Here is a 10626-nt window from a genome sequence, read left to right on the forward strand (position 1 = left end):
TGTTGTGAAATTTTAGTGGAACAATGGGAGATTTCTTTTTTATTCTTAAATTAATTTGCTGAAAAGGGCCTATTTATGCAATTCGAGGGACATATGGGTCCCAATATTTTTAAAATTCCACAGTAAAAAGTCTCCAAACTTTGTGATATCGTAGAGGGGTCATTGTGTGAGCTAGCTGTGGTGAGATTTTAGTGGAACAATGGGAGATTTCTTTTTTATTCCTAAGTGAATTTTCTGAAAAGGGCCGATTTATGAAATTCAAGGGACATTTGGGGCCCAATATTTTTAAAATTCCACAGTAAAAATGGTCTAAACTTAGTGATACCGTAGAGGGGTCATTGTGTGAGCTAGCTGTGGTGAAATTTTAGTGGAACAATGGGAGATTTCTTTTTTATTCCTAAGTGAATTTGCTGAAAAGGGCCAATTTATGCAATTCGAGGGACATTTGGGGCCCAATATTTTTAAAATTCCACAGTAAAAACTCTCCAAAATTTATGATATCGTAGAGGGGTCATTGTGTGAGCTAGCTGTGGTGAAAATGTAGTGGCACAATGGGAGATTTTGCTTTTATCCCTAAGTGAAATTGCTTGAAAGTGATGATTTTTGCAATTTTAGGGACGTTTGGGGCCCTATATTTTTAAAATTCCAACCAAAAAATTTCCATACTTTGTGATATCTTAGTGGGGTCACTGTTTGAACTAGCTGTGGTGAAAATGTAGTGGCACAATGGGGAATTTTGTTTTTAACGCTTAGAGAAATGCTGGAATATGACTTTTTTTTTACATTTGAGTGACATTTATAACAAAAATGCTTGTGGTATTCATTAAAACATTTCTTATTAGCATATATGTATGGTACAGCCTTTAATAGTCTTAAGAAAGTACTAACAAATAAGTGTCTGATAGCTTGACTACTGTTTTAAACCTGTCTGATAGCTCCAAAACAGTGTCTGATAGCTTGACTTGGATTTTTAAACTGTCTGATAGCTTGACTCCAGTCACATCTTGTGCCTTCGGGGTTTTTTTTTTAAACACCACATAGATATAACACCTTATTGTGGAGGGGGAGTGAAAGAAGATTTCTGGGCCTAGATGAAATGTGATAGGAGTGACCCAGTGCAGTTTACCAGAGGGATGCAAAAAATCCTGTAAGTTTATTCATCTGTTTTTTTACATATCTTTTTCCAGTTTACTGGTTGAAATAACAGACGTCTCACAACCCAAGTTGACATTGCACTGAAAACAAATTTATTCTTTAATAAGACTCCATAAAAAGTGATGTTTCAACCAACATATCTTATGTAATAACATATACTGACTACTCATATTTATACCCACACCAGTGCAATCACTAACTCCTCCTTTTAACCCTTCTTATGATTAACAATTTTTATACCAAATCACTATAGTACCCTCTAGTTGGCAAAAAAACCCATAAGCCATTATATACATAGCTGCAACACAGAATCATTAACCAATGCAACATGAACATTTTATCACTTCATCATAAATTAACATTTTATCTATTTATCTTAAAGTATCAATATCACTGAAACCTCATTTGTTACCCTATTCAAAAGAAGGTAGACCAATCAATCTCTCTGTTCATACCTATAGGTTGTAATGATTTTAAGGCATGAATCCAAAAGGTCTCTCTACATTTAAGAAGTCTCTGTCTATCACCTCCTCTGTGAGGTCTAACTTCCTGTTCTATAACTTGAAATCTTTATTGTGATATATTAAGGAATGTGGCTGCACCTCACTGACGAGGCCCATAGGAGGCCGAAACGATCGTCTGGGGTTGTCATGTTTCTTGTTCAGAGGAGAATTGCCTGGTATTTCGGGGCTGGACTGACCTTACTTGGCAGGATCAGACTGATATACTTCAGGAAATTTTTCTTCTGCGAAAAGCACACTGGTCTAAAAGAGGCTGCTTCCGGGTGGTAAATCGCCAAAGAACAAGCCACTGAGTTGTTGTTCGTTCCTGGTAGAGTGCTTCTCTCTTCGTATGCAATATATTATGGCCTGCCTCAAGAAAATGACAGGCTACTGGAGAAGATCTATCACTTTGTCTAATATTCGATTTATGTTCAATGATACAGTCCCTAACTCTTCTAGTACATTAACCTATATAAATTTTGCCACAAGGACATTTTATTAAGTATATAACACTCAGTGTTACAAGTAAAGTATCCCTTTATTTCATACTTCCCATTATTTGGGTCAGTAAAAAATGAACCCTTGATAACATCCATGTTTGGGTTTCGTGTACTAATGGGCTCTCGGATTTCTAACTATCCTAAATGCTGGCATGGGAGGAGATAGAAAGACAGCAATATTTGATGATATTATTTCAAAATTGTCCAGTGTTTATTAATGATCCCAATTATTTTCCTGCTATCTTTATAAAATCTAGAGACAAAAAACATACTTTCATTGGCCTTAATATTCTGCTTTTTATTTGTTCCAATTAACTGTAGTCTAGGGATACTAGAAACCTTTTCCACATGTTTAAAAACCAATTCACAAGGATACCCCTGTTCCAAAAACAAATCTGTCATCTCTTTCAGTCTTCAAGGTAATATTTTCTCATCTGAGACAATCTTTTTGACTCGTAAGAATTGACTATATGGTAATTTTTTCAAAAAGTTTTTGAAACGCTAGGATTGACTATTGAAACAAATAAAGGCAACTTTCATTCATGAAGTATAACATACTTCATGCAGAAAGCTCCTTTATTTGTTTCAAGCGATCACCGTTCTGAGCTGCTAAGGAAGCCCACAGCAGATTGCTGTTTTGCTAGAGAGGTGACGTTTTTCAATAGCCGTGTGGGAAATCTGACTTGGCGCCCATGGGAGCCGGATTTCCTGCACGCTATTTGCTAAGAGGTGAAAACGTCACCTCTTAGCAAAATACATTTCTGCCGTGGGCTGCCTGAGCAGCTAAGAACGGCGATCGCATGAAACAAATACAGGAGCTTTCTGCATGAAGTATGTTATACTTCATGAATTAAAGTCCCCTTTATTTGTTGCAATAGTCAATCCTAGCATTTCAGAAACACTAGGATTGACTTTTACTGTAAAGGGACAGTCTAGGCCAAAATAAACTTTCAGATTTTAACCTCCTTTGGTATCAAAAAAATTAAATTAATTCTTAGTAATCAACCCATATTGAACATCATTGTCACACACCTTAGTCAACTCCTTTTTTTATGTCAAAAGCTAAATTCCTGTCAATATTAGCATAAACCTCATTATCAGCCAGCTGTTGAAAAATATCTTGGACATAGTAATTTTTATCTAATATTACAGTGCCCCCACCCTTATTAGCGGGTTTCAGCACTAAATTACAATTATTTCTCAATTACTTTACAGTTTTAAATTCGTTATATGTAAAATTCTGCAGTACTCTCCCTTGCCTGTTACTCTAATAGACTAAGATTACAAGTCGCACGCATTATGGCTTTTTCGCATTTGGGATTGCGCAGCTATTACTAGTTGCAAAATAACTTATTTTGCAGAAGCAATAAGCCGCGTAATGCAAACCGTGAAATTGCGTGTGCTTTCACATATTCCCCATAGAAGTCAATGGAGAAGACAAATAGAAAAAAAAAAACCTAATCTGTTGCGCAAAGCACATAACATATTTTCCTTGAAAAGTGTACATGAAAATGCGAATATTTCATATTGCGAAAATGTTTTCACAACAGAATATGTTCTATTTATTTCTAAATAAATATTTCTCTATATATTTGATTATATTTGGACTGATATATCTATTTATTTTGAGATATGTATATGAATATATATATATATATATATGTCTAGATATCTCGAGATCTATATGTGAATATCACATTGAAAATACATCTGAGATATTGTTTAATGTGCATAAGATTGTACTGTAAAAAAATTTCATTAGCTCCATAGTTAAAAATATCTCTATACATATAAATCCATGTTTCTCTATGTATGTGTATGTATGTCAATGTAAAATCCCTGCGTCGACTTTTTTATTCTAACACCCGAGATCTAGTATCTTTGAGCTCTTATAACTTTTGTGTGCAGTATTTTTTTAAACTAATTTTTATTAGACAGTGTTAATATGAGTGTAACTGTACTTTAATGTATTTTTGAAGTGTTTCTTCAAACTTTTATGTTGCGGAAAACTGTTAACTACAGCTCTTCGAGCGCAGAAAGGATTGTTGCATAAAATGAGAGTGCGCGCGTGCAATCGCGATTTGTAAAGGCTTTGGATACCTGCGCAATGGAAATTGATTGCCAAAAGACCACATCACCCTCAGAAAACTCATAATGCGCTGCTTGTAATCTTGCTCATGAGGTTTACCATTTTCTTCAAGTCATTAACATCCCGTATAACCAATGTAATGAAAGTCTCCAAACTTGCATCTGCTATGTTAGGTGGAAATTTTCTCTTATTTTTTAACCCTAGAGTTTTAAGATCTAAATCACTATAAGATTTGACGTCCCTAGTATTTTGAGAATGCTGTGAAAAAAACAAAACTTAAAAGTGTGAAAAAACATTCTTTTGTTGCTACTTGTTGCAACTCATCAGACCTCTGGTTAATTTTTTAAATGTCCCCCAATTGCCCCCCCCCCCCCCAAAATGTGTAAGCTCCCTTTTTAAAAACAAAAAATTTAGTATTTTTTGTTTGTTTTTTTAAAAAAAAACTGCACTAAGCAATTTTTAGGGGTCAAACGTGGCGGGTGCGGGGTGTTTGAAAAAAAAAAAACAGCACTTAAAAGTGCCTTTACATGGCGGTCTATGTGAGGACTGTGTGCTCCCAGTAAATATATATGTATATGCTTATATACATATATATTTATGTGTTAATATGTGTATATACACATATTAACACATAAATATATATGTATATAAGCATATATATTTTTATATTTGCTGCCTGTTGCTGTGCGACTTACCCCCTTCGCTGTCTCACTCATTGGAGCCTATGGAAGCGTGCTTTCATGAGTCCAATGCTTCCGTACAATGCGAACATGAGGTCATATTGGCATTGCTCCTCACTTGTAATACCAGCACACATTTGCGTGCCCTAGTATTAAGAGAAACAATGTTACACTAAGTGCTATCTTAATATAACAAAATAAAAATGTGTTCAACGATCCAATTGGTCCCTTAATGTATTTAGGGTTAGTTACTTTTCCCAAAATATACCTTCTGACACTCAGTCATGTGTCTAGTGTAGAGTGAGGGAGTTAACTCCTGTGATTTTGTCAATTCCCAAACCTAAATCAGCGTGTCTTCTGATCTGCAGCTCCTCAATATTAGAGTTCCATCACAAACTCATTGGATAAAAGCACTAAAAGAAAAAGAACAGAAGAGTGCAAAACACACGCATCTTATGTAGATTAAAAACATTTATTAAGAGAGCCCCTGTCCAAGAGAGCTACTCACATGATATAAAATAAAATTGTGCATAAACAAAGAATTTACACAGCGAACCCGCTCCACCATCCGAGAGGCTATATCTTCCTCCTCCAACCGGCACTTGATGACTCTGGTAATTGGGCGTAGTGTCTGTTTTGAGCATGGCATTCAAGCTCTGTAGTCCTAAAGTGAGTGCAAAAATCAGTGTTTGAAGCAAAGTGAAACTTGATTAAAAAGTACTAAAAAAATCCCTTGGCTCACAATGTTAAACAGCATAACTGCTGGAGCCCATAGTGTTAATATGTATAAGGAAAGTCTCCCCAGAGCGATGCCATGTACAGTAAACAATGCCATGTGGATTTATTAATGAATTTAAAGATGGGTAAATAGTGTTTCAATTATGTTCCCAGTTGCTTGGAAGATAATTAACTTTGTAAAACTTGGTGGTTATTTTTTTATCTCTCTTACGGCTAGATTACGAGTCTTGCGTTAGGCTTAAAAAGCAGCGTTGGCCAGTTCCAACGCTGCTTTTTAACGCCTGCTGGTATTACGAGTCTTGAAGTTACAGGTGTACCGCTCACTTTTTTGGCCAGACTCGGAAATACCGCAAATCCACTTACGTCAATTGCGTATCCTATATTTTCAATGGGACTTGCATAGCGCCGGTATTACGAGTCTGACCAAAAGTGAGCGGTAGACCCTCTCCTGTCAAGACTGGTACCGCATTTAAAAGTCAGTAGTTAAGAGTTTTACACTACAACGCCGTAGCATAAAACTCTTAACTAAAGTGCTAAAAAGTACACTAACAACCATAAACTACCTATTAACCCCTAAACCGAGCCCCCCCCCACATCGTAAAGACTAAAATAAATATTTTAACCCCTAATCTGCCAGGCCGGACATTGCTGTCACTATAATAAATATATTAACCCCTAAACCGCCGCACTCTCGCATCGCAAACACTATTAAAATATTATTAACCCCTAATCTGCCATCCCTAACATCGCCGCCACCTACCTATATTTATTAACCCCTAATCTGCCGCCCCCAACGTCACCCCCACTATAATAGATATTAACCCCTAAAGTCTAACCCTAACACCCCCTAACTTAAATATAATTTAAATAAATCTAAATAAAATTACTACATTTAACTAAATTATTCCTATTTAAAATTAAATACTTACCTATAAAATAAACTATAAGCTAGCTACAATATAACTAATAATTACATTGTAGCTAGCTTAGGGTTTATTTTTATTTTACAGGCAAGTTTGTATTTATTTTAACTAGGTAGAATAGTTATTAAATAGTTATTAACAATTTAATAACTACCTAGTTAAAATAAAGACAAATTTACCTGTAAAATAAAACCTAACCTAAGTTACAATAACACCTAACACTACACTATAATTAAATTAATTACCTAAATTAAATACAATTAATTACAATTAAATAAAATTATCTAAAGTACAAAAAAACAAACACTAAATTACAGAAAATAATAAAGAAATTGCAAGATTTTTAAACAAATTACACCTAATCTAATCCCCCTAACAAAATAAAAAAGCCCCCCCAAAATAAAAAAGCCCTACCCTACACTAAATTACAAATAGCCCTTAAAAGGGCCTTTTGCAGGTCATTGCCCCAAAGTAATCAGCTCTTTTACCTGAACAAATTCCCCCCCCAACATTAAAACCCACCACCCACACAAACCCTACTCTAAAACCCACCCAATCCCCCCTTAAAAAAACCTAACACTAACCCCCTGTAGATCACCTTACCGGGAGACTTCTTCACCCAACCGGGCAGAAGTGGTCCTCCAGACGAGCAGAAGTCTTCATCCAACCGGGCAGAAGTGGTCCTCCAGACGGGCTGAAGTCTTCATCCAGACAGCATCTTCCATCTTCATCCATCCGGCGCGGAGCGGGTCCATCTTCAAGACATCCGACGCGGAGCATCTTCTTCATCCGACGACTGAATGAAGGTTCCTTTAAATGACGTCATCCAAGATGGTGTCCCTTAAATTCCGATTGGCTGATAGAATTCTATCAGCCAATCGGAATTAAGGTAGAAAAAATCCTATTGGCTGATCCAATCAGCCAATAGGATTGAGCTGGCATTCTATTGGCTGTTCCAATCAGCCAATAGAATGCCAGTTCAATCCTATTGGCTGATTGCATCAGCCAATAGGCTTTTTTCTACCTTAATTCCGATTGGCTGATAGAATTCTATCAGCCAATCGGAATTGAAGGGACGCCATCTTGGATGACGTCATTTAAAGGAACCTTCATTGAGTCATAGGCCGTCGGATGAAGAGGATGCTCCGCATCGGATGTCTTGAAGATGGACCCGCTCCGCGCCGGATGGATGAAGATAGAAGATGCCGTCTAGATGAAGACTTCTGCCCGTCTGGAGAACTACTTCTGCCCGGTTGGGTGAAGACATCTCCCGGTAAGGTGATCTTCAGGGGGTTAGTGTTAGTTTTTTTTAAGGGGGTATTGGGTGGGTTTTAGAGTAGGGTTGGTTGTGTTGGTGGTGGGTTTTAATGTGGGGGGGGATTGTAATTTTTTTTTTCAGGTAAAAGAGCTGATTACTTTGGGGCAATGCCCTGCAAAAGGCCCTTTTAAGGGCTATTTGTTATTTAGTGTAGGGTAGGGCTTTTTTTATTTTGGGGGGGCTTTTTTTATTTTGTTAGGGGGATTAGATTAGGTGTAATTAGTTTAAAAATCTTGTAATTTCTTTATTATTTTCTGTAATTTAGTGTGTTTTTTTTGTACTTTAGATAATTTTATTTAATTGTAATTAATTGTATTTAATTTAGGGAATTAATTTAATTGTAGTGTAGTGTTAGGTGTAATTGTAACTTAGGTTAGGTTTTATTTTACAGGTATATTTGTATTTATTTTAACTAGGAAGTTATTAAATAGTTAATAACTATTTAATAACTATTGTACCTAGTTAAAATAAATACAAAGTTGCCTGTAAAATAAAAATAATCCCTAAAATAGCTGCAATGTAACTTCGTTATATTGTAGCTATCTTAGGGTTTATTTTATAGGTAAGTATTTAGTTTTAAATAGGAATTATTTAGTTAATTGTAGTAATTTTATTTAGATTTATTTAAATTATATTTAAATTAGGGGGTGTTAGGGTTAGACTTAGATTTAGGGGTTAATAAATTTATTATAGTGGCGGCGACGTTGGGGGCAGCAGATTAGGTGTTAATAAATGTAGTTAGGTTGCGGCGACATTGGGGGCGGCAGAGTAGGGGTTAATAAATATAATGTAGGTGTCAGCGATGTTGGGGGCGGCAGATTAGGGGTTCATAAGTATAATGTAGGTGGCGGCGGTGTCCGGAGCAGCAGATTAGGGGTTAATAACATTATGCAGGTGGCATAAAAGTATTTTCCCCATAGGAATCAATGGGGCTGCGTTAGGAGCTTTACAGGGAGTGCAGAATTATTAGGCAAGTTGTATTTTTGAGGATTAATTTTATTATTGAACAACAACCATGTTCTCAATGAACCCAAAAAACTCATTAATATCAAAGCTGAATATTTTTGGAAGTAGTTTTTAGTTTGTTTTTAGTTTTAGCTATTTTAGGGGGATATCTGTGTGTGCAGGTGACTATTACTGTGCATAATTATTAGGCAACTTAACAAAAACAAATATATACCCATTTCAATTATTTATTTTTACCAGTGAAACCAATATAACATCTCAACATTCACAAATATACATTTCTGACATTCAAAAACAAAACAAAAACAAATCAGTGACCAATATAGCCACCTTTCTTTGCAAGGACACTCAAAAGCCTGCCATCCATGGATTCTGTCAGTGTTTTGATCTGTTCACCATCAACATTGCGTGCAGCAGCAACCGCAGCCTCCCAGACACTGTTCAGAGAGGTGTACTGTTTTCCCTCCTTGTAAATCTCACATTTGATGATGGACCACAGGTTCTCAATGGGGTTCAGATCAGGTGAACAAGGAGGCCATGTCATTAGATTTTCTTCTTTTATACCCTTTCTTGCCAGCCACGCTGTGATGGAGCATTGTCTTGCATGAAAATCATGTTTTTCTTGAAGGATGCATACTTCTTCCTGTACCACTGCTTGAAGAAGGTGTCTTCCAGAAACTGGCAGTAGGACTGGGAGTTGAGCTTGACTCCATCCTCAACCCGAAAAGGCCCCACAAGCTCATCTTTGATGATACCAGCCCAAACCAGTACTCCACCTCCACCTTGCTGGTGTCTGAGTCGGACTGGAGCTCTCTGCCCTTTACCAATCCAGCCACGGGCCCATCCATCTGGCCCATCAAGACTCACTCTCATTTCATAAGTCCATAAAACCTTAGAAAAATCAGTCTTGAGATATTTCTTGGCCCAGTCTTGACGTTTCAGCTTGTGTGTCTTGTTCAGTGGTGGTCGTATTTCAGCCTTTCTTACCTTGGCCATGTCTCTGAGTATTGCACACCTTGTGCTTTTGGGCACTCCAGTGATGTTGCAACTCTGAAATATGGCCAAACTGGTGGCAAGTGGCATCTTGGCAGCTGCACGCTTGACTTTTCTCAGTTCATGGGCAGTTATTTTGCGCCTTGGTTTTTCCACACGCTTCTTGCGACCCTGTTGACTATTTTGAATGAAACGCTTGATTGTTCGATGATCACGCTTCAGAAGCTTTGCAATTTTAAGAGTGCTGCATCCCTCTGCAAGATATCTCACTATTTTTGACTTTTCTGCGCCTGTCTAGTCCTTCTTTTGACCCATTTTGCCAAAGGAAAGGAAGTTGCCTAATAATTATGCACACCTGATATAGGGTGTTGATGTCATTATACCACACCCCTTCTCATTACAGAGATGCACATCACCTAATATGCTTAATTGGTAGTAGGCTTTCGAGCCTATACAGCTTGGAGTAAGACAACATGCATAAAGAGGATGATGTAGTCAAAATACTCATTTGCCTAATAATTCTACACTCCCTGTATGCTGCTTTTTTGCAGGTGTTAGGTTTTTTTCAGCCGGCTCTCCCCCATTGATTCCTATGGGGAAATCGTGCACGAGCACGTTCAGTCAGCTCACCGCTAACGTAAGCAGCGCTGGTATTGAGGTGAGATGTGGAGCAACATTTTGCTCTATGCTCACTTTTTTGCGGCTAACGCCGGGTTTGTAAAAACCCGTAATACCAGCGCTGTCTGTAAGTGAGCGGTGAG

Source organism: Bombina bombina, chromosome 4 (assembly GCF_027579735.1).
Source record: "Bombina bombina isolate aBomBom1 chromosome 4, aBomBom1.pri, whole genome shotgun sequence".
Classification (NCBI taxonomy): Eukaryota; Metazoa; Chordata; class Amphibia; order Anura; family Bombinatoridae; genus Bombina; species Bombina bombina.